Genomic DNA, 20657 nt, shown 5'->3' on the forward strand with positions numbered 1-20657 from the left:
TCATATATTCTTTTCCCCTGTTGTTTCTTGGTTTTTGAGAAGTAATATAATTATGCTCCATATTTTGTTGTTGGTTTTCTTCTTTGAATCTTCGAATGCATGCATTTAATTATACAAATACATGCAGGCCCACCATTGGACTTGGTTATTCGTTTCCATATTCATTTCATTTCATAGGTTAGCCATTTTATTTTAAATGGATGCATAAAAGATTAGCAAAGAGCTGTGTTAGCCATTTTATTTTCACTATTGAGACATACAAAAAAAGGCCTGTGAATACCATTTCTATTGATGCTTCTTCAATGCGTTTTGTTCACATGAGTTCTGGCCATTGTTAAGTTCATACTCTTGCGATGAATATATGTACAATACAAGATGTTAATTTAGAACATTTTTTTCCTTTCAAACTATTTCTTGTTGGTTTTACCTTGTGGATGGTGGTTGGTTTAGTGTTATTCATGTATGATATGTGGCATTATCTTAATCTATGTTGGAAAAATTGGGAGTTGCCATTATTTTGCTCTTCGTTTTGATGAGTAGCTTCTAACTATACTCTCTTTTTTTCCCTTTCAAATACCTTTAGAAAATAAAACGATTTGAAAGCTAGGTATTCTTTGTTTTGTTTTATAATACGTTACTTCAACATAAGAATTAACTACCAAGCAAGCATGGATGAAGCCAACAACAGAGTGGATATTCGCAATCCTGTTATAGACATATTGGCCATGTTTGGCTCATATTTGTGAAACAATTTTAAAAAATAATTTTCTAGAAAGAGTGTACAAAGTTTGAAAATTTGTTTGGTTGTAATGTTTTGAGAATAGTTTTGGAGTTTTTGATGATTTAATTTTTTTTGTAATTAAATAGATGGGTGTGAGAGAAAACTGTAGGCATCATTATGTAATGATGCTTTAGGGACCTTGTATCCCAAACCTGTTTTGGACTCTGTTTAAGCTTTTTATAATATCAGTCTTATTACTAAAAAAACGAGAGAAAAAGTGAGTGATTGATTGATGTGTAGGATGTGAGAGAGAGAGAGGAGAAAGAGAGAAAATGATTGATTGATGCGTAATAGAAAGAAAAGTGATTTTGAAAAAAAAAATTCAAAAATTTTTAACCCAACAAAATTTTGAAATTTTTTACAAATCAAAGGTCATTTTTTTCTACTTACAATGAGAGCGAGGCTTACCATGCTAAAATTTATTTGAACCACGGGCACGGGTCATCGCGCGAAGCAGGACTGTATTAACATAATACTTGGAAAGTGAGGCTAAGGAAAGTCCATCCCAGATCCATTTGCTTGGATGGTGAAGAGCTGCTGCGAAGGTGGTTGCTCAGCAGGACTTTATATTCTGATTGGTTTGCCATTTTTCATGGTGCGTGTGGAATTGATTGAAACTGACGTGGTTAAAGGGAGAGGACCGGTGCTGTTTGGGTGAGTGAGGTCTGTTACAGATTTTATTTCGATGATTTGAATAGTTTATTTTCTTGAGCATTTGTGTATGTCTTTCACTCAAAAAATAAGGTTGATTTGATAACTTGTTCAATTTATTATATTTGTTAACAAAAAAATGATTTATTTCGATGATTTATTTTTTAAATCATACATTTTTTTGTTAACAAATATAATAAATTGAACAAGTTACAATTATCAAATCGATTTAATTTTTTGTGTCAAAGAAATATAAAATGTGTCCGACAAAATAAATAGTTTAAATTATTAAAATGGAGACCTATGGTGGGTTTTACGAGCCCAAACAACGCCCTCCAATCCAAAACTAGACTGAAGGGATCCTCGTCCGGTGTCATGAAAAATTAATTTAACATATTTTTAATATAGTATATTTAGTGTTTTAATGTTTCGTGGTAGTTTGAGTTTTTGATATATTTAGAAGTTGTTTGGATTCTCTTTAGTAAGGCATTTTTTTTTATTTTAATGATTTTCTATTTTTAAAATTATATCAATTTTTTTTTTATCGATCTTGTATAGATGAATTAAAAAAGTACATATTTAAATATAAAAAAAGTTCACTATTTTTTGCTTATTTGTATTTTGTGAATTTTTTTATACAACTTTTTGAAATTATTTTTAATTCAACAATTCGTCTCGTTGAATAGAATTTAAAAGCCTATTTTTTTTTTTTTTTACATTAAAAAAAAATCACTAAAAAGAAAATAAACTAATAAAAAAGTCACCAAAAAAGTAAACCCTTGGAAAAAAAATCAATTCATGAGGAGCAAAATTGAAGAATATAAAAATATTTCAAGGTCAACATTTTCAAAATTTTATTGTTAAAGATCATTTTTTTTTTTAAATTTTCCAGATGACCTTTTTAGGCCCATTTTGAGTACAAAAAGTTCGATCTCTAAAATCATTATATTTTGTAGTGTATCTACAAGTTCATAAATATTCTGTTTAACGAGTCTTAAAAAATGAACAGTTCGGATCACAAGCTTAATCCCAAAATAGGTCTACTAAACCCAACTACTCTATGATATTGGATGATCCAACTTGTGATAATCAAAACGCTTCTAATTACTATCTCATGTGTCATGTTTGCATATTTGCAACAAATGCAAACAATGAGACCCATTCAACTAATATAATTGTAATACATGAGACAGTAACACAACAAGAATTCAAATGTTGTTATACTAATATTATTATTCAACGTATTTCATTTATCAAGAAAATTATGAACACATAATCGACTCCAGAACCAACCACATAAAATAATTCTAATTATACATATCACATGGTTGGCAACAGGGCAACCCTGGGCTAAGGCAAGTAAGCCATCTGCCTTAGACCCCCAAATTTTGGCCCAAAATATGACTCTAAAATTTGTTAGTTCTATATTATATTAAAAGTTCAAAACCCAATATTTTTTTATTGTTTGAGGCCCAATCTAAGAGGCCTAAAAAAGATCCTGTTAGACCCAATTAATATATGGGAAAATTACCCACAGGTCCTATTTGAAATATGTGTACACTATTTAATCTAGCAACTTTTTGAGTGGACCCAAAAGTCCTACTTTTCCACTCTCTCTCTCTCTCTCTCTCTCTCTCTCTCTCTCTGCTTTTTGCTTCACTCTTTACGTTTTCCTCTCTCTTTTTTTTTGCATTTTTCTCTCATCTTCTTTGTCATGGACGACGATCGGTAATCACGTCATTCTTATTCTCTTTCTCTTTCTAATACATAATTATGGGTGACCGACGATCACCATTAATTGGGATTCACCGGTAACCACCAACCATCGAAATCAACTCATGACTTCACCCTCATCGACGGCGAAGAAGATATATTTTCGACGAAGAAGATGAGTAAATCTATTTAGATCTGATGTGGATCTACATCAGATTTGAGTGGATCTACATCAGATTTGGCTAGATCTAAACAAAAAATAATTGCCGGAATACAATCCTCTCTCTATATCCGTCTTTCTCCTTCGATCTCTTATTTTTTTTATATTTTCTCTGCTATACACTTCACTTTTTCTGTTCTAATGGAGAAAATTTTCAAATTTTGAACAAGTAGTTTTCGAGTTTTAGTTACAGGCGGTAAAAATTGAAAAATTTTGCAGTTTCAATTTTTTTTTGGTGCTGGAATGAATTATGGTTTAAAACTGTAAAATTTTATAGTTTCAAATTTTTTTGGTGCTGGAATGAATCATGGTATAAAACTGTAAAATTTTACAGTTTCATAACATGTTTTTTAGTTTGATTAATAAAGATAAATGCTTAATAATTTTTGCTTTGAAACTGTAACATTTTACAGTTTCAAAACTTATTTTTCAATTTGATTAATATTGGAGATTATTTGCTTAAACTTTACAAAAATTGAAAAATAGCATATGTTTTTCCCATTGTTGCTGTTTTTTGTCGTTTTATTTTTTTTCCTTTTAGTTTATCAATATTTAGCACATTTTACTATGTTTTTTGTTCTAATTTCTCCATTTATTTTTTTTTCCCGACAATATTCTAGACATTCCGATGAGTCTCTAGTGATGTTCTCAACGTCCAGTGAACGTTCTGAGCATTCCAGCGACTTCCATTAACGTTCTTAACGCTCCGGTGAACTTTCGGCAAAACTCCGGAGATTTTCCGGTGATGTTGAACATTCCGACGAGTCTTCGGCGACCGTTTGACGGAAGTCCGACGGTAGTGAGATGTAACAGTGTCTGTAAATTTTAAAAAAAAAAAAAAGGATTTTTTGGTAATAATTAAAAATGTATAGGACTAATTGGTGCAAGTGTTTTGTTTGAGGATTAGCTGGGTCTGGAACTTTGTATATGAGACTTATCAGTAAGTCTCCCATATATATATGTGTGTGTGTAATCATTGTTAGGCACAATTTAAAGTTTATATAATCAGTTCAAACAAATAAAAAAAATCTTAACAATAGACTCTATTTAGACTCATTATATAAAAACTTAATCTTAATTTTTTTTCTCTCTTTCTTTATCATATTTTTAATTGAATAATTATATCCTAATTTCTTTCTCATAATTTTGTTTGCCCTAATTTTTTTGCCCTCTTTATTATAATTTAATTGAATAATTTTGTCTTAATTTTTTTTCCTATTTTTTTTCTCAATAATTTGTGTTTTGCTACCAAATAGTCAGTGAATTGTGATTTGTGTGGATTATGATTATGTTATTAGATATCAAATTATAACAACATAATCATTTCGTTATTAAATATCAATGCATTATATTATTTGTGTTGATTATTGTTAACTATAAAACAACATGATCATATTTTATCTTTTTTGAATTTTGTAAAGATTTTTTTGTATTTTAATATATGAAAATAAATTTTAATTTATAATTTTAATGATTATATGTGTAAGGAAACTTTTTATGACTTATAACCAATAAAAAATTATTAGTAATTATTATTTTATTTATAAACTTTTTATAAAAAATATATGTAATAAGTCTCACTTTCGAAATCCGCCTAAGGCCAATCCTGGTGAGCTATCATATAAAATATACAATTTCACCCATATTACTCCACGTAACGTTTTATGCGGTTGGTTTTGCAGTCAATTCTATATCCATAAACATATTGTTGTTTATCAGTATTCCTAGGAACAGGAATGGTTTTATTTCATACCACTATTCTTCATACATTTTCATACTCTATTTTGTAGATCTCATCTCAGGCGCACAATAATGATCCGAATTATTCATCTCACAAGCTCAATAGTAAATATGAATTGTGCAAGAAATTAATTTCATCGGACATCACTAAACATGAACAAATTACAATTTATTTTTTAAACTAGACATTATGAGTTTAAACTTTAACTGTTTATTTTATAAAATAAATGTGATTTGTTCATCTACTTATTGATATTTGATGAAATTAATTTTTAGCAATCATTTAAGGTTACGAGATGAATGGTTCGGATATCATAATTGTGGGCCTAAAGTAAGGCCCACAAAATGAAATATAAGAAGATATAAAACAAAAGATAGTTGTATAACTAACTAGGTCTAATCTAATTGGCCACCATGACTTTCTTAAGAGTTTGTAATCTATCGGACAGTTAGTCCCGGGATATATTGTCCCCGGACTATTTGATTGGATTGAATTTGTATATTATGTTTGTTTAGTCATGGGATTAGATGTCTGGATTGGACTATTTTTAGTGAATCTAATGTTTGGTTAGACGGACTAGATAAGGATAAATGTTCAAAAGACTATTTTACCCTTGTAATTTAAAATTTTTATTTAATATATAATTTTAAATTTGTAATCTATAATTTATAATTTATAATTTAACAATACTAAAAAAATTTAATTTATAAGGCCATAATTTTTAATTTATTATTTTCAATTAAATTAAATTTATAATTTATATTTTTTATTTAATATATAATTTTAAATTAACAACAATAAAAAATAATTTTATTTAATATATAAATTAAATTTTCAACAACACTAAAAAAATTTAATTTATAAGGCCATAATTTATAATTTATTCTTTTCAAATAAATTTAATTTATAATTTATAATTTAAATTTTTTATTTAATATATAATTTTAAATTAACAACACTAAAAAAATAATTTATAAATGTTCAAAAGGCTATTTTACCATTTTTCTAATTGTTTGCTAAGCAATAGCATGGGGTAAAATAGACATTTTAGAGCCTAATCTCACGGGATACCAATCCCATGAAAATAATCCCACCCACCCCCATGGGATAAGATAGTCTCATATTTGTGGGACTAATAGTCCGGGGCAAAATTTTTCAAACAAACAATCCCACACTCTAATCCTTCAAAACAAACACACCCTTAGGCCATGTTTGATTTACAAGACTAATAGTGAGGTATTAATAATCCTATCAAATTAGTGTGGTATTCACTATCTAATTGGATTAATAGGATAAATTATTCATAGGATTAATAATCCTACCCTTACCCCATTATTAATAATTCTACAAATTTGTTGGATTAATTATCTATTAGATTAATAATCTTAAAACAAACATAGAATAATTAGGCTCACAAATTAATAATCCTAATCCCATACTCTAATCCATCCAATCAAACATGCCCTAATAATGTTTTGCAAGAGTGGGAAGAATAACGCTCACAGGTCCTAATATAATAATTAACAATGGATTTTTGCCAATAAAAATAAATAAAAATAAAAGATAATTGTATGCAGAGGAACCATTCTCGCAATGAACACAAATCCAAAACACAGAAAAGGACACCACCCTGTATGAGAAATCAATAATATGTGGACAGAAGGCTATGTTGATATGTCTCATTCAACCAATATGTCGAACACTGCGAGTGCTAAAACTTTGCTAACTTCTAATTTAATTTGGGAGAGCTGAGCACTTCAAATGGATTGTGACTGACAAACAAGAAATTGTCTATCAATCAAGAAATTGTCTATCAATCCATTTATTATTATTATTATTATTATTATTTTGGTAATCAAAAGCTTTAACATAGTTTTTCACCACATGAACACTGGCCAAGAAGACACTCAGGGGCTAGGCACCCCGGAGGACAAACACTCCTGCAGTTATAGCTAATTTGGCACCTTTTCCGATGGAAAGCCTTCACATTTGAGTCTTTCTTGTCGATTTCTTGTCGATTTATGCACGCTGCGCCGTCGTTGCAGCCTTCTCCAACCACCTTGGAGGATCGCAAATCTGTCAACAATTCAACGTGTATCAGAGTCGAATAATGTCCACACACACACACACACACACACATATACTAGCTTCTAGGAATGAGAGAAGAGGGAAAGGCTCCATATACCAGATACTGTGAACAAGAAGATGGCCAAGAAAACCACTTTGAACAAAAGATTCTTCATGTCTTTTGGGCTTTTATGGTAGATTTGAACAAGACAGTCAGTGATTTATGATTTGTAATATGTTTTAATATGAAGTGTGGAGTTCTTTGTGCAATATGTATAGGGAGGGAAGGTAGAGGAGTCTTTGGGGACAATGTTGGGATTTTTTTAAAAGCATTTTCTACGTAATTAATAGGTTGGATAAATTACACAATAGTCTTTATAATTTAAAAGAAGTGTCAATTCGATTTTTGAAATTTTAATTTGAACAATTTGAACTTTACACTTTCAATTTTGTTGCAATGTGATCCCTCCATCACGCATTGTTAACATTTTAATGAAAAAAGACCATGTGCAAAATTAGAAGGATTAAAGTAAAATTAAAAAATATGTAAAGACCACTAGAATAATTTATTTATTATACCGGTAGTCCCTATAGTGTCTATCATAATCCATTTTGATCCCTTCAAGTGATGGAGGGACAATATTGCAACAAACTAAAAGTATTTGGTTGAAATTGAAATTATGAGAATCAAAGTAAAATTTTATCAAGGACCAACGATGAAATTTACCTTAATAGATTGAGGGTTGCTATTAGCACATACCTCTTTACTTTGGACCACCCAATCTTTCATTTTTTTTAAAATTCCAGTTTTGTCTAAAGATAAAATTTTATTTCTACCATCATCCTTAACCCTCTAACTCTAATTTTTCAAATCCTAACCTTAATTCCATCACCTCCAATAGCCACCGTTCACCCCAATGCCAACCATCCACCATGTCAGTCGTCCACATTCTTGTCACCCCCAACATTACAACACTCTCTCATTCTTTCCACCGCCGCGCCATTGGCATCACCGTCTACCGCCTACCGCTGTTGCCATCACTATTGAAACCCTAACTCTATACCTCATCGTCGATCCTCCTTATCTCCAAGTCTCTCCCCCTTCGTCGTCTCTGGCCATTTTCACCAAACCTTAACCTTAGACCTAGGGTTTTCAGAGAGAGTAAGGCAGAGATCAAGCGAAAGAGAGAGAGAGTAAGCGATAGTGATGGAGATGATGGTGGCGATGGCAACGAGACGATTGGAGATGGGTTTTGCAACGAGAAGAAGAAGAAGAAGAAGAAGAAGAAGAAGGCTAGATTAGGGTTTACGATCAGGGAGGGGGTTCGCGATAGTGTTATGGTGGTGTGATGGTGAGATAGAGGAGGTGGTGCGATTCAGATTCAAATCTCTCTCTCTCTCTCTCTCTAATTCAAATTGTGGTGGTGCGATGGTGGTTTGCTGGAGTTGAGATAGAGGAGATGAAGAAGAAGAAGAAGAAGAAGAAGAAGAAGAAGAAGGGTAAGAGGTGGGCCGCCGAAAGCAACCACAGTGGTGTCGGAGGTGGTGGTTGGAAGTGGGGGCCAGGTTTAGGCTTTGGGGTATAGTTGGTATTAAGGTAGGGGTTCAAAAAGAAAACGCTGAGGACTCATTTTGCTTGGTAGGGGTTCAAAGATTGGGTGGGCCAAAATAAAGAGGTAGGTGCTAATAGCAACCCTCTAATAGATTAACTATCACTTCAATGGTTTCACACTGTGGTTATAAAACAAAATTTAAAACTAAATCGACCCTTATTAAATTTGCATTTACCTTCAATCTAATCTCATAGTTCACACATAATTGTTTCAAAATCCTTGTGATCAAAGTATGATTTGATATTAATCCGGGCCTTTTCTATAGTGATTGTGTAACACCATAAGTTGTGAGCCTGAATCTGATGAAATGGAGTTCGAGATACAATTTAATTCTCCCTTATTGTGAGGATTGTATTTGTATTTAGAAACAAACAAATTTACAAAGGGTCAGAGGGTCACATGGCCCTTCAGTTTTGGATTTTTTTTAATACATAGGTATATAAAGAAAATGATTTGTAAAAGGAAATTTATACATAAATAATATTCATAATAATTTGTCAATGATGCTTTTAAAATTATGAGAACAATTAAGGTTGTTTTGATTGAAAATGAATGAATCATAATAAGCCAAATTATTGTGTATGAAATTTCTATCAAAAAAATTAATCCAACGATGATACATCGTTAACATGCAAACATAGTTAATCCTACTATGCAGACGTGAAAGTTACTATATTGTTAGATATATTTGATAAGTGGGGCTCACCTTCCAATTTTGTTATTGGTTGGTGATACCATATTTTCGATCTTCCTATAGGTTCATTATAAAAGTTTACATTAAAAAAAATTTGTACAAAATATTTAATTTTTTATGCTTAATATTAATTCAAAAAAATATTATTATCTAATTGCAGTTAATTAAACAGCAAAAATTTCGAAATTGTAATAAGTAAATGTCCGTTTTAATTTAATTTTCTGACTTCACACTAGTTATATTGAGTGATTGTTGGGTTTGGTGGTTATTTGTGGTGATTGCTGGGTTTGGTTTGGTGATATCTCTGTGTTAGTTTTTGGCTTGTAGATATATTATTGAATTACAATTGTCTTGTTGATGTAATTATTTTTATATTTATAATTAAACTGATATCGATTTGGCACCAAAAAAAAAAAAAAGAACAAAGAAAAAAAAAATGATTTGAAATCATAAACTTTAACTTAAGGAAGTGCTTCAATATATAAATTAATAGATTCGCTGATTATCACTTTAATGATTTCACATCGTGATTATAAAAGAAAAAACCAATTCTACCCTAATTAAATTCATATTCACCTTTAATCTAATGTCATAGATTTGCTTATTATCACTTTAATGATTTCACACTGTGATTATAAAAGAAAAAAACCAAATCTATCCCAATTAAATTCACATTGACCTTTAATCTAATGTCATAGCCATCACACATAATTGTTTCAAAATTCTTGTGATGGTATGATTTGAAATTCCAATAAAATTTTTTTTAAAAAAAGGTTAATTATTCACAAGTTATGTTATAAAGGCCTGTGAACCATTAAGTCCCACAAATATTTGTATAGATCGAAGTCCTAATAGTTGGATTTAAAGACTTTTTGTAACGATTTTACGAATCTATTGCTAAAAACTAACAATTAGTAACTTTTTTCTATGACGAATATTTCAAATTGTCACTAAAAATTAACAATTAGGCTCCCTTATTTTACCCAATTTACCGCATTTGGTTGAACAAAATCTTCCATCAAAGAAGCGTAAAATGACTTTAGTTTCTGAAATCCTCCAGTCAATTGTGGGGGCAACCCTATGGTATTTACTCTACTATAAATTGGTATAATTTTATTACAAAATTTCGTAATATTAATTACAAAATATCTAATCTCACCACAAATTGGCCTAAAAAAAATAACGTAACTAATTTACAACATTTTGTTGCTCTAATTTGTAACGAGGTCACTAATTTTGTAGTTGATATTACGAAATTCAGGCTTAAAATTACGTCAAATTCCGGCCGGGCCGGCTCACAAGTCAGAAAAATTAGGCCCAGGCCCAAGAGATATTCGGGCATTAGGCCGGGCCGCTGGACCTGGGCCTGGGCCTGGGCTAGCTTGAACATTATTTATTTTTATTTTGTTTACCAAAATTTTATCCTTTTCCACTAAAAATGACACCAGGTCTTGGGGACGCTGGGTCGGGCCTCCGAATGGGCTTTGAATGGACCTTAAGTGGGCTGATGGATTGGGCCACAGGTCGGCCAAAAGGGCTGGACTGGATTTCAAAATGACGGCCCAGGCCTACCTAGGGTTAGGGGCCTCACCAGGTCGGGCCCACCCCGGGCGACAGGCGGGTTTTGGGCTACCCATGAGCCACGGGCTATTCTTACACTTTAATATAAAAATGCATACCGAAAATATATTTTATCTTATCTTTTTAGTGTTTATTTTTGTCAAGTTTCTATTTAAAAAAAAAAAAATTAAACTTTAAAAATAGATTTTTAAAAGCAAATAAACAAATTAATTAGACAAGGGACTAACCAGATGCTATGACCAGGAAAATGACTAGGAAAGCCAAGCATTTGAATGAACCGTTATCCATATTAGCTTTTGAACCAACTATGTCTTTCAATGGCTATGATGGAGTTGTTTGCAGGGAGCTGGTAGAGCTATTCTTAGACATATATATAGGTAGAGATATATGAGATGAAAAATGTTATAGGTCCTAAATTTTCTATTAAATAAATAATTAAATGTCTTATATGGGTATGAGGTCTACAAAATTGTAGATCCTTCATGTATATGAGACATTTGGTTATTTGTTTAGTAGAAAATTTAGTATCCCTAACATTACCCATATGAGATTTCTTAGATTACATTGTAATCAATTACATTAAATATTGTGCGGAGATATACGAGATTTCTTACACTAGATTAATAAATGACATAATTAAAGGTATGTATGGTATCTATTTTTTAAAAGGGATGTATATTAAAATTTCCTTAGATTGTAACTACATTAAATATTCAAAAATGTTAAAAATTTTAAAAATTTTATCAAAATTTTTATTAAATGACTCACATGGATGGGTCCCACACCCATGTAAGATATTTGGTAGAAACTTTAGTAGAATGTTTGGTGTCTCTACTATTACTTTTAAATATTGTGTGAAGATATATGAGATTTCTTAGATAAGTAATATTAGAGACTCCAAAAAATTGTATCAAAATTTCTGCCAAATATCTCACGTGGGTAGAAATTTTAGTAGCACTTTTGGAATTTCTAACATTTTTGTTCTTAGATTACATAGTATCCAACTACATTAAATATTGCTAGCAATTTTTTGTAATTTTATTTTTAGAAAATGATATACAAGTCTATTATATAAATTATTATTTTAGATTTAATGATATAAAAGTAAGATGATTGGTTGATAATTATTGATCCCGATGTCTTAAAATTAACAACCAAACAAACTTTCAGTGAACTCAAGATTTAGAATGTTTGGCCTTTTGTGGGATTTAACCCTTTGACCTCTTGGGTGATAGACCCTTTAATTGTCTCTTATTCCACTAAGTCAAATCCCTTGGGACTGATTGGTTGATGATTATGAAAATATGAGAGAGAGAGGGAGAGAGGCGTTAAATATTTTAATAGACTGTTACATTATTAGATTTCAAAAGTAAATTTTATTTTTAGGTCGAAATAGCATCACTTAATTTTTTTAAAATTACATTAATATGATTTTCTTGAGAGAACCCGTTAATGAAGAGTATACGCAATTTTTTTTTCTTCTAAACTCATCATTCCTAAGTGAAAGGGTAGTAATTAGGCCTAGTGGCGGAGCCACATGGCGGCCAGGGATTACATGCCTCTCTTAGATTTTTATTTTTTTTTACATAAATAAAATTTTAAACAAAAATAATATTTAAAATAAAATGTCAAAGGCATTTTTAAATTTATGAAAACAATAGTCATTGTTTTATTGAAAGTGAAGTAATTACAACAAATTATATTTTTATATATGAAAATTTTGTGAAAAAAATGTAAATATAAAGATAATATCTATCATTATTGATATACAAATATAATTAATCTCACTATATATGTAAAAATTACTAAAGTGTTAGTTATATTTACATGTGGAGTTCACTCTTCATATATTGTTTTACTATTGGTTGATGATATCATATGTAAATAATGACGTGATATCACTATTATATGAAATTTTTATTCAAATTTTGTAAAAATTTGATTTATCTTACCATTATATAACTTATTTTAAAACTTAAATATATAACTTTTTTATATTGTCCATGATATACTAGTTACACGCAATACTTTCTTTTCAATTTTACTCGAAGTTAATTGTAAAATTTTATGTGAAATACTTTTGTAATAATATTAATTCAAAATTATTATTATCTTCTTATTGTTGGTCATGAAAAAAAAAAAAAAAAAAAACTAAAGTTGCAATCAATAAATGCCTCTTCTGATTTAGTTTCCTGGCTTCGCCACTGATTAGGCCACTATTGGAAAGGTAAAAAAAAAGCCAATTTATTGGTTTATTTGGGTCATATCATCTCTCAACTTTTTTATATGTTTTTTCAAAATAAACCAATAAATCAAAAAAAAAAAAAAGTCACTTTCCAAAATAGGCCTAATTGGGTCTTAATTGATTGATTTTTAAATAAATCAATGACTAACATTAATTGTCTATGCTATGAAAGACAAATTTAGAAAAATGTTTGAGACCCATAAAAAGTATACACAATTCTACTTACAATGATGTGGCAGGATATATGTCAATTTTTGACTTGTTACACACTTGATGATGGTGGGCCTTACTCCCATGGTACATCATTGTGAATAAATTTATGAATCGGTGGTATTATATGCATTAATTAATGTACACATTAATATATCAACTAGTGTTATACCATATTATTGACCCCATTTATTATACAAATTACAAATATCCAAAACATTTAAAATTATACCACATCATCTATTAATATATTAATTAGTATATTAATTGATACATATAATATTATCTATACTATATATTAAGCAAAATGAGATTTTCAACCTCAAGTCCCGTGGGAGCTCCAATCTTCCAATCCAAATTTTCTGATTTTTTGATTTAAAAAAAAAATCTTAGCATTTATTAATTTCTCCCAACCTCCAAGTCTTATCCTCATAATAACATTTTAATGCATTAAGAACAAGCACAAAAAAAAAAAAAAATTCTTTAAAATCCAACACATATGAATTCCTTGAAAAGTCCCAACACATATGATTATTATCCTTCATAATAATACTTTAATGTATTAAGAACAAGCTTAAAAAAAATTTCTTGAAAAGTTCAACACATATGATTATTATCAAAATATTAAACTTTAATATAATATAATAAAAAAAAGACATTTAATTCATTGAAAAGTCTAACACATGTGATTTTTATCAAAATATTAAACTTTAATAAAATATAAAAAAAGAAAAAAAGAAGACATTTAAAAAAAAAAATTAAAAATCACAATTCATATATATAAATAATTGTAAACACAAGCCGTGAATGACACGGATAATATGACAGTTCTTTATAAATATAAATGCGTAGATGTTTAACCTTACTCATAAATTTAATAGTTATATTTTAAATTTATTTGTAAGCATTAGTTACATTTAATAGGTTTCGGGTCGCTTCAATGATTTCACGATGTGGTCATAAAACCAAAATCCGCCCATCTATGTAATAAAATAAAATGATTTTTAAAAATGTCTCTCCGACACAATTATTTAGATAGGTTCAGATCAATTTATCTATGAGATTAACAGTTAAATTCGCTTGACCAAAATTAATTTTCCCACCCAAAGAAGCTTTAGTACTTTCCTAGTACCTTCCTCCCTCTTATATATATATATATATATATATGAGAAATGATTTTTCTCCCGAAAAATCATTCTCCCGAATCTCCCGAATCTGAAGAAATCGAAGGCAAGAGAGAGAGAGGGAGAAAGAGAGAGGAGAGGAGAGGAGAGGAGAGGAGAGGGGGAAAGAGAGGGAAAGAAGAGAGAAGAGGGAATGGAGACACAGAAAGGCCCCTGCATTCCGGCCGTGTCACGACCCAAACCCGGCCCTATGGATTTAGCACCGTAACCGGTCAGTAATCCGAGATTACCGAAGGCCTGCAGAACAGTAATACAGTAAAACAGAGTACAGGGCCTGGCGGAAGCCAAAACAGTAAATAAACAATGCCCAATGAGCTGCGACAGTCTATATGAAAAGATTTTTCATACATTTATACGTAAACAGTACAGAACGGTATGCACAATATTTACGATCATTCAGACTAGGGACTCAACCCTAGATAACAGTACGGTAAACATTCAGTCTATACAAAACAGTGAAACAGTACAAAAGGGGGAAATGTAAAACACCCCTAAGCCCTAACACGTTAGGCTCGGAACCTCGCAGTGAGGCACAAAGGCTGGCTTGACAAAACTGGAGTAACCCTGACGCCTCTAGCTTCAATCCGGTGCCTGTACACCTACATATATATATGAGCAGTGAGCTAAAGTCCAGTGAATAACATAAAGCGTAAAGGGGTTTAGAATGAATGTCCTTACAGTAATGAAAACAGTTCATTTCAATCAGTATTTCAGTTGCCCAGTATAGTAAACAGTCATATGTGGTACATCCATTAGCATAACAGTAACAGTAGGTCTTAAAAGACCGAACAATAATGATGGCCATCAGTCAGTAAACAATAGTGATTCCAACGAGGGAACCGACAGAGAATTCTGTCATAGTAACAGTAAACAGTAGGTGCCAAGGATGCCACAATACAGTTCAGAATATAGGACATACATTCATTCAGTTAACAGTAATCAGTTCAGAAAACAGTACAGTTCAGTTGTTCAGAAAATAATCATTTGTGAACATATCTTTACACATTCGTTACTCACAGAGTTCGGGCTACAGTATGCTAGAGCGTGCCTCTCCAGTCGCCAACCCTACACAATTAACAGATTGAACACACTAAGCTACACAGCTGGGAAAGATAATAATTTAACCCCTAATGCCTCGGTGTGTTCTACATCTATATCCTCAACAAGATGTCTACAACTAGGCCTAAGAATGCCTAGAATGAGATGAGGATGCAAAGATGCACATTTAAAAGCATTTTCAGAAAAACAGAGTTCCGCTCGAGCGCAGGTTTCCTCGCTCGAGCGGTAATGCAACAAAGGTACACGCTCGAGCGTAAACTTTCCCGCTCGAGCGTACTGTAAAAGTACTGGATGGGTGAAATCTCCGCTTGACGCCCGCTCGAACGTGAGACATGACTCCACTCGAGCGCCCTATCCTCCGCTCGAGCGGACTGCAAAACAGTGCAGAGAGATGCTGGATGCTCGGATTCCACGCTCGAGCGCCACTTTCCCCGCTCGAGCGTAAGTGCAAATCTGGGAATTCCAGATTGCACCTCCAAGCTCCAACTCACACTCAAATGCATCAAAACCAATCCTCTTGGGCCCATTTTCTGGAAAACATTTATAAACACATAGTATAACATGGTTCAAAGCTCAATTTTGAGAAATCAAAGCCCAAGGGTGTTTAATTCAAGCTCAATTTCAAATCATTTTCAAGAACAATCTTCAAACATGACATGCATGATCTTTAAATAACTTTCAAGCTTCAAAACATGCTCTAGTGAGCCAATTGATTCACAAACAAGATGAAAACATGGACCATTACAAAATTATGGACATGCATGTGACAATTTGCCATGAATTCAACTCAAAATCCAACAATTCAAACATGCATGCATGAATTATGTTCTATTTCAACATGTATGAACTAAAACAAGACTTAGCTCCTTAATTTGACATGAATCATGCAAGAACAAGCTCAATTCATAAGCAAGAGGGTAATTACTCTACCTTAGGTCTTGAATTAGAAGACTAGGAGCTCAATTTAGCAATCTACACTTCAATTCTCTTCAAATTCTAAGCAATATTGAGATGAACTCAACTCCTCAAGTCTCTCTCTCTCTATGGTCGGCTAAGGGTCTCACAAATAGGCTAAAGAAATGTTTGATTCAATGTATAAGGCTCAAGTGTGTGTGTGAGATAGTGGTCCACTAGGGGTAGTTTGGTAAATAAGGTCAACTCTGCAATTGATCAATATTTAATCTAATTTAATCGTACCTAATCAGTTTTCAGATAATTATACCATAAAATCATATTAAATATGACGATCCTAATACACTAACCCATTTCCGGTTCGGCCGCCGATAAGGCCTTCAATTAATAGTTTAAACATAAAACACGAACAGATCAAACAAACAGTCAACAGATAAAATGCAATTCAAACAGATGTATTCACTCAATTCAGTTTCAATTTCGGTCAGTCAGTTCAGTACTTTAATCAGTTCAATTCTCAGTCAGTTATCAGTCATTATCAGTTCCGTTTAACAGTAATCGGTGATTATCGGTAATCAATAAGTCATTCATCAGTAAACAGTATGAGGGTTGTTACAGGCCGATCGTCCGATCCTCGCAGCTCGTCCGCTCCTCGCAGCTCGTCCGCCTCTGCCTCTGCCCGGCCGCCGTCGCCTCCGCCTCCGCCTCTGCTTCTTCTATTCTTCTTCTCCTTCCTCATTTTTCCTCCGATTTTCTTCTTCTGAAAAAAAAAAATTCAAAAACGACGTCGTTTTTTGAATTCGGGGGATTCGGGGCTCAAATTCGAGCTACCAATCACTACTCACATATATATATATATATATATTCTTTTCCTAACCATTTGTAATTCACTCTTCATCTCTCTCTCTTTCCTTATTTTCTGCATAAAAGATAGGATTCTCTGTTTGTACAAATTTGAATGCGTTAGACTCTAATAGTTATAGTTATTTTTTGCATGTATTTTTGGAGGCGACATAAAAATATACATTATACATGTATTTTTTTTTTAATTTCTTCATACATGTGCATTGCAAATTTTTTTGACTAATAAATATGTCATAAATATTTTAACTTTTAAAAAATTCTTAGTTTTTTAAACGCCAAATGTATTTTTTAGTTTTCAAAAATAAAAAAAAAATAAGTAAATATTTAATATAATTTGAAATTTAAAAATCTTAATTTTGAAATTTGAAATTAAGATTTTTAAATTTCAAATTATATTATGAGTTAAGTATGATAGGTTAGATATGGCTTTTTGTTTTTTTGTTTCTTTGACTTTTTATATTAAGATTTTTAAATTTCAAAATTATAAATATGTAGATGAGTTAAAATTTATATGTTATTGTTGGCTATATATTTTGTATAGGCCAATCACAGTTTAATGCGTGGCAGGATGAGGGTAATACGGGAAGACAATTTAAGTTTTCAATCATAATCACACACGTGATAGTTAGTATTGGTTATTGTGGATCTATATAGCATGGAATCAGCAGAGAGGTGCAAGATGACGTGTCTTTAACGGTTACTCATATTCAAATCCAAAATCAAGAGGGAAGCCTACCTGCAGACATGGCGTAGTGGAGCTAACTGTGAGGAAGCATGATCAGCAATCATGGAGGAATGATTCGACGGTTAGAAGCTCATTTCGACAGTTATCATTGAGAAGTATAAATAATAGAGAAGGTCCCAAAAAGAGCCCCAGACTCAGATCCAAAAAATCAGTTTTATCTACTTTATTTTCCTTCCAGCTTTTACATTTCTTGTTCTTTACATTTCTGTATTTCAAATTCCTACACTGCATTTCGTTCATAGGAGTAGTTTCAAGTAGTTTTTTGCTATAAACCTCCACGAGGCTGATTTGGATCTTTGTAAGTCTTCCATTTTACTTAATGAAATGTTACAATTATTCTTCATTTAATCATTGTTTGCTTAATTCTCCTAAACAAAGCCACTAGTAAAAGCCCTCTTCATTGAGGCTGAAAGAACTAAAACACAATCGTCTGATAATTGGTTGGAAATTAATATTCTGTAAGGACTGATTGATCTTTGCTGGCACGCTCAAAATTACAATAATAATCTTCGAAAGCTGAAAAAACCAACATATATTTTTGGCACGCCCAGTGGGACTAATTAAAATGGTTAGACGTAGGAGACAAGGAGAAAATGAACGCTTGGAAGAAGGCGTGGAATGAGAGATAGAAATGCCTAATCTAAAGGATAATGTGATAACACATCCAGTGGAAGTACCTGTTTTATCAGAACCAATGGTCGAATAGACCAGCACTTCGGAACAAGTACCACATGTTCAAAATATTGGACGAGCCCAAGGAATTGGACCATCTACTGTTCCATCTACTCAGCCAATGAATCCATGGGGTGGCCTAGTAGATGCCATGGGACAGCAGTTAATAAACACAATGGAAAGGTGGACAACATCCTTCATGGATCGAATAAATACCCATCAACCAACAAACACAAGACATATGGAGGAAATTTCAAATATCCCTCAGTAAAGATTGGCTAGAGATAAACAGCCTATGCAAAATAATGGACATTCTAATGGTTAAACTAGTAACCAAAGCTACGAATGACCGTCACCTTAGTCTTGGTATGAACCTCTTTCGAGGCCTATGACAAATCAAAATGCCTCATTATTTAACAGTGAAGCCATGCAAATTGGTGGATCTAGTCCAACACAAAAAAATGGCATAAGGATGTTTCCAAATCCTATGTTCGAAGCCATACCTGGCATAAAGGGGTTCACTAATCCTTTGTTCAAATTTATACCCAGGGGGTTGGAAGGGTTCCCTGCAATTAGGAGAGACGCAACACCTGTTCCAGTACCTTTCGCATGTCCTTTCGCAGGACAGGCTCAGAGGGCTTACCCATACCCTCAACAGCAGCCAATACCACAGGGACAACCAGTCTCAAATGTGCCACCCCATGGACCAAGAGGACCTTAAGCACAAGGTTGCCCACCAAATCTTGTGTTTGTTCCTCTAGTACTGGTTCAACAAGCACAAAATATGATTCATAGGGACCAAATTACTGATATTGTTAGAGAGATGTGTGGATGAATGACTCAGGGTATTCAAACTCCTGTGTACAGGAAACCATATCCAGAATGGGTAGATAGGGTACATAAATACCTAAGAGGATTTAGGATACCAGACTTTGCTCTTTTTTATGGGAATGGAAACCAGTCAACGGTGGTGCATATTGCTAGGTTCGCTGCTCAATGTGGTGAATTTACTAATAATGATTACATGAAGTTAAGACTGTTTCTAAATTCTCTAACTAGGGTAGCTTTTGTATGGTATATTAACCTTACACCTGGCTCTATCCAAACTTGGCAACAAATAGAGGAGACATTTCATGCCCAATTCTTCCAAACGGAACTAGAAGTTTCCATGGTAGACTTGGCAAGGTTGAGTCAAAGGCCTGATGAAAAGGTTGCTCAATTTATTGCTAGATTCAAAAGAGCACGAAACAAATGTAGGATTATCCTACCAAAGCCTGAGTTCGTGAGAATGGTTCAAAATGGTTTAGAGTTTAGGCTTCGAAATAAGTTTAACTCAACTGAGTTTAGAGACTTAGTGAAACTGACCTATAAGGTGTCTAGGTATGAAGCATTACTAGAAGAAGAATAGGATCGAAGTAATGCATCATACAAGACGTACTATAGAGATCCTAATTATAAGATTGATGCAGCAGAGATTTTAGGGAAAGGGCCTGTGATTTGTGAAGCATTAATTCATAAAGACACAACAATAGACCAGCAGTTTAAAAAGAAAGACCTTCATAGGAAATACTCTTTCGATTTAACAAGGCAGATGACATTTTTGATCATTTGCTTGCGGCAAACTTCCTGAAGTTACCAAAAGGAGTCAAAATTCCGTCTCCGGGGGAACTTAAAGGAAAAGTGTATTGTGAATGGCGTAATTCTT

This window comes from Camellia sinensis, chromosome 10 (assembly GCF_055761805.1).
Source record: "Camellia sinensis isolate YWXY chromosome 10, ASM5576180v1, whole genome shotgun sequence".
Classification (NCBI taxonomy): Eukaryota; Viridiplantae; Streptophyta; class Magnoliopsida; order Ericales; family Theaceae; genus Camellia; species Camellia sinensis.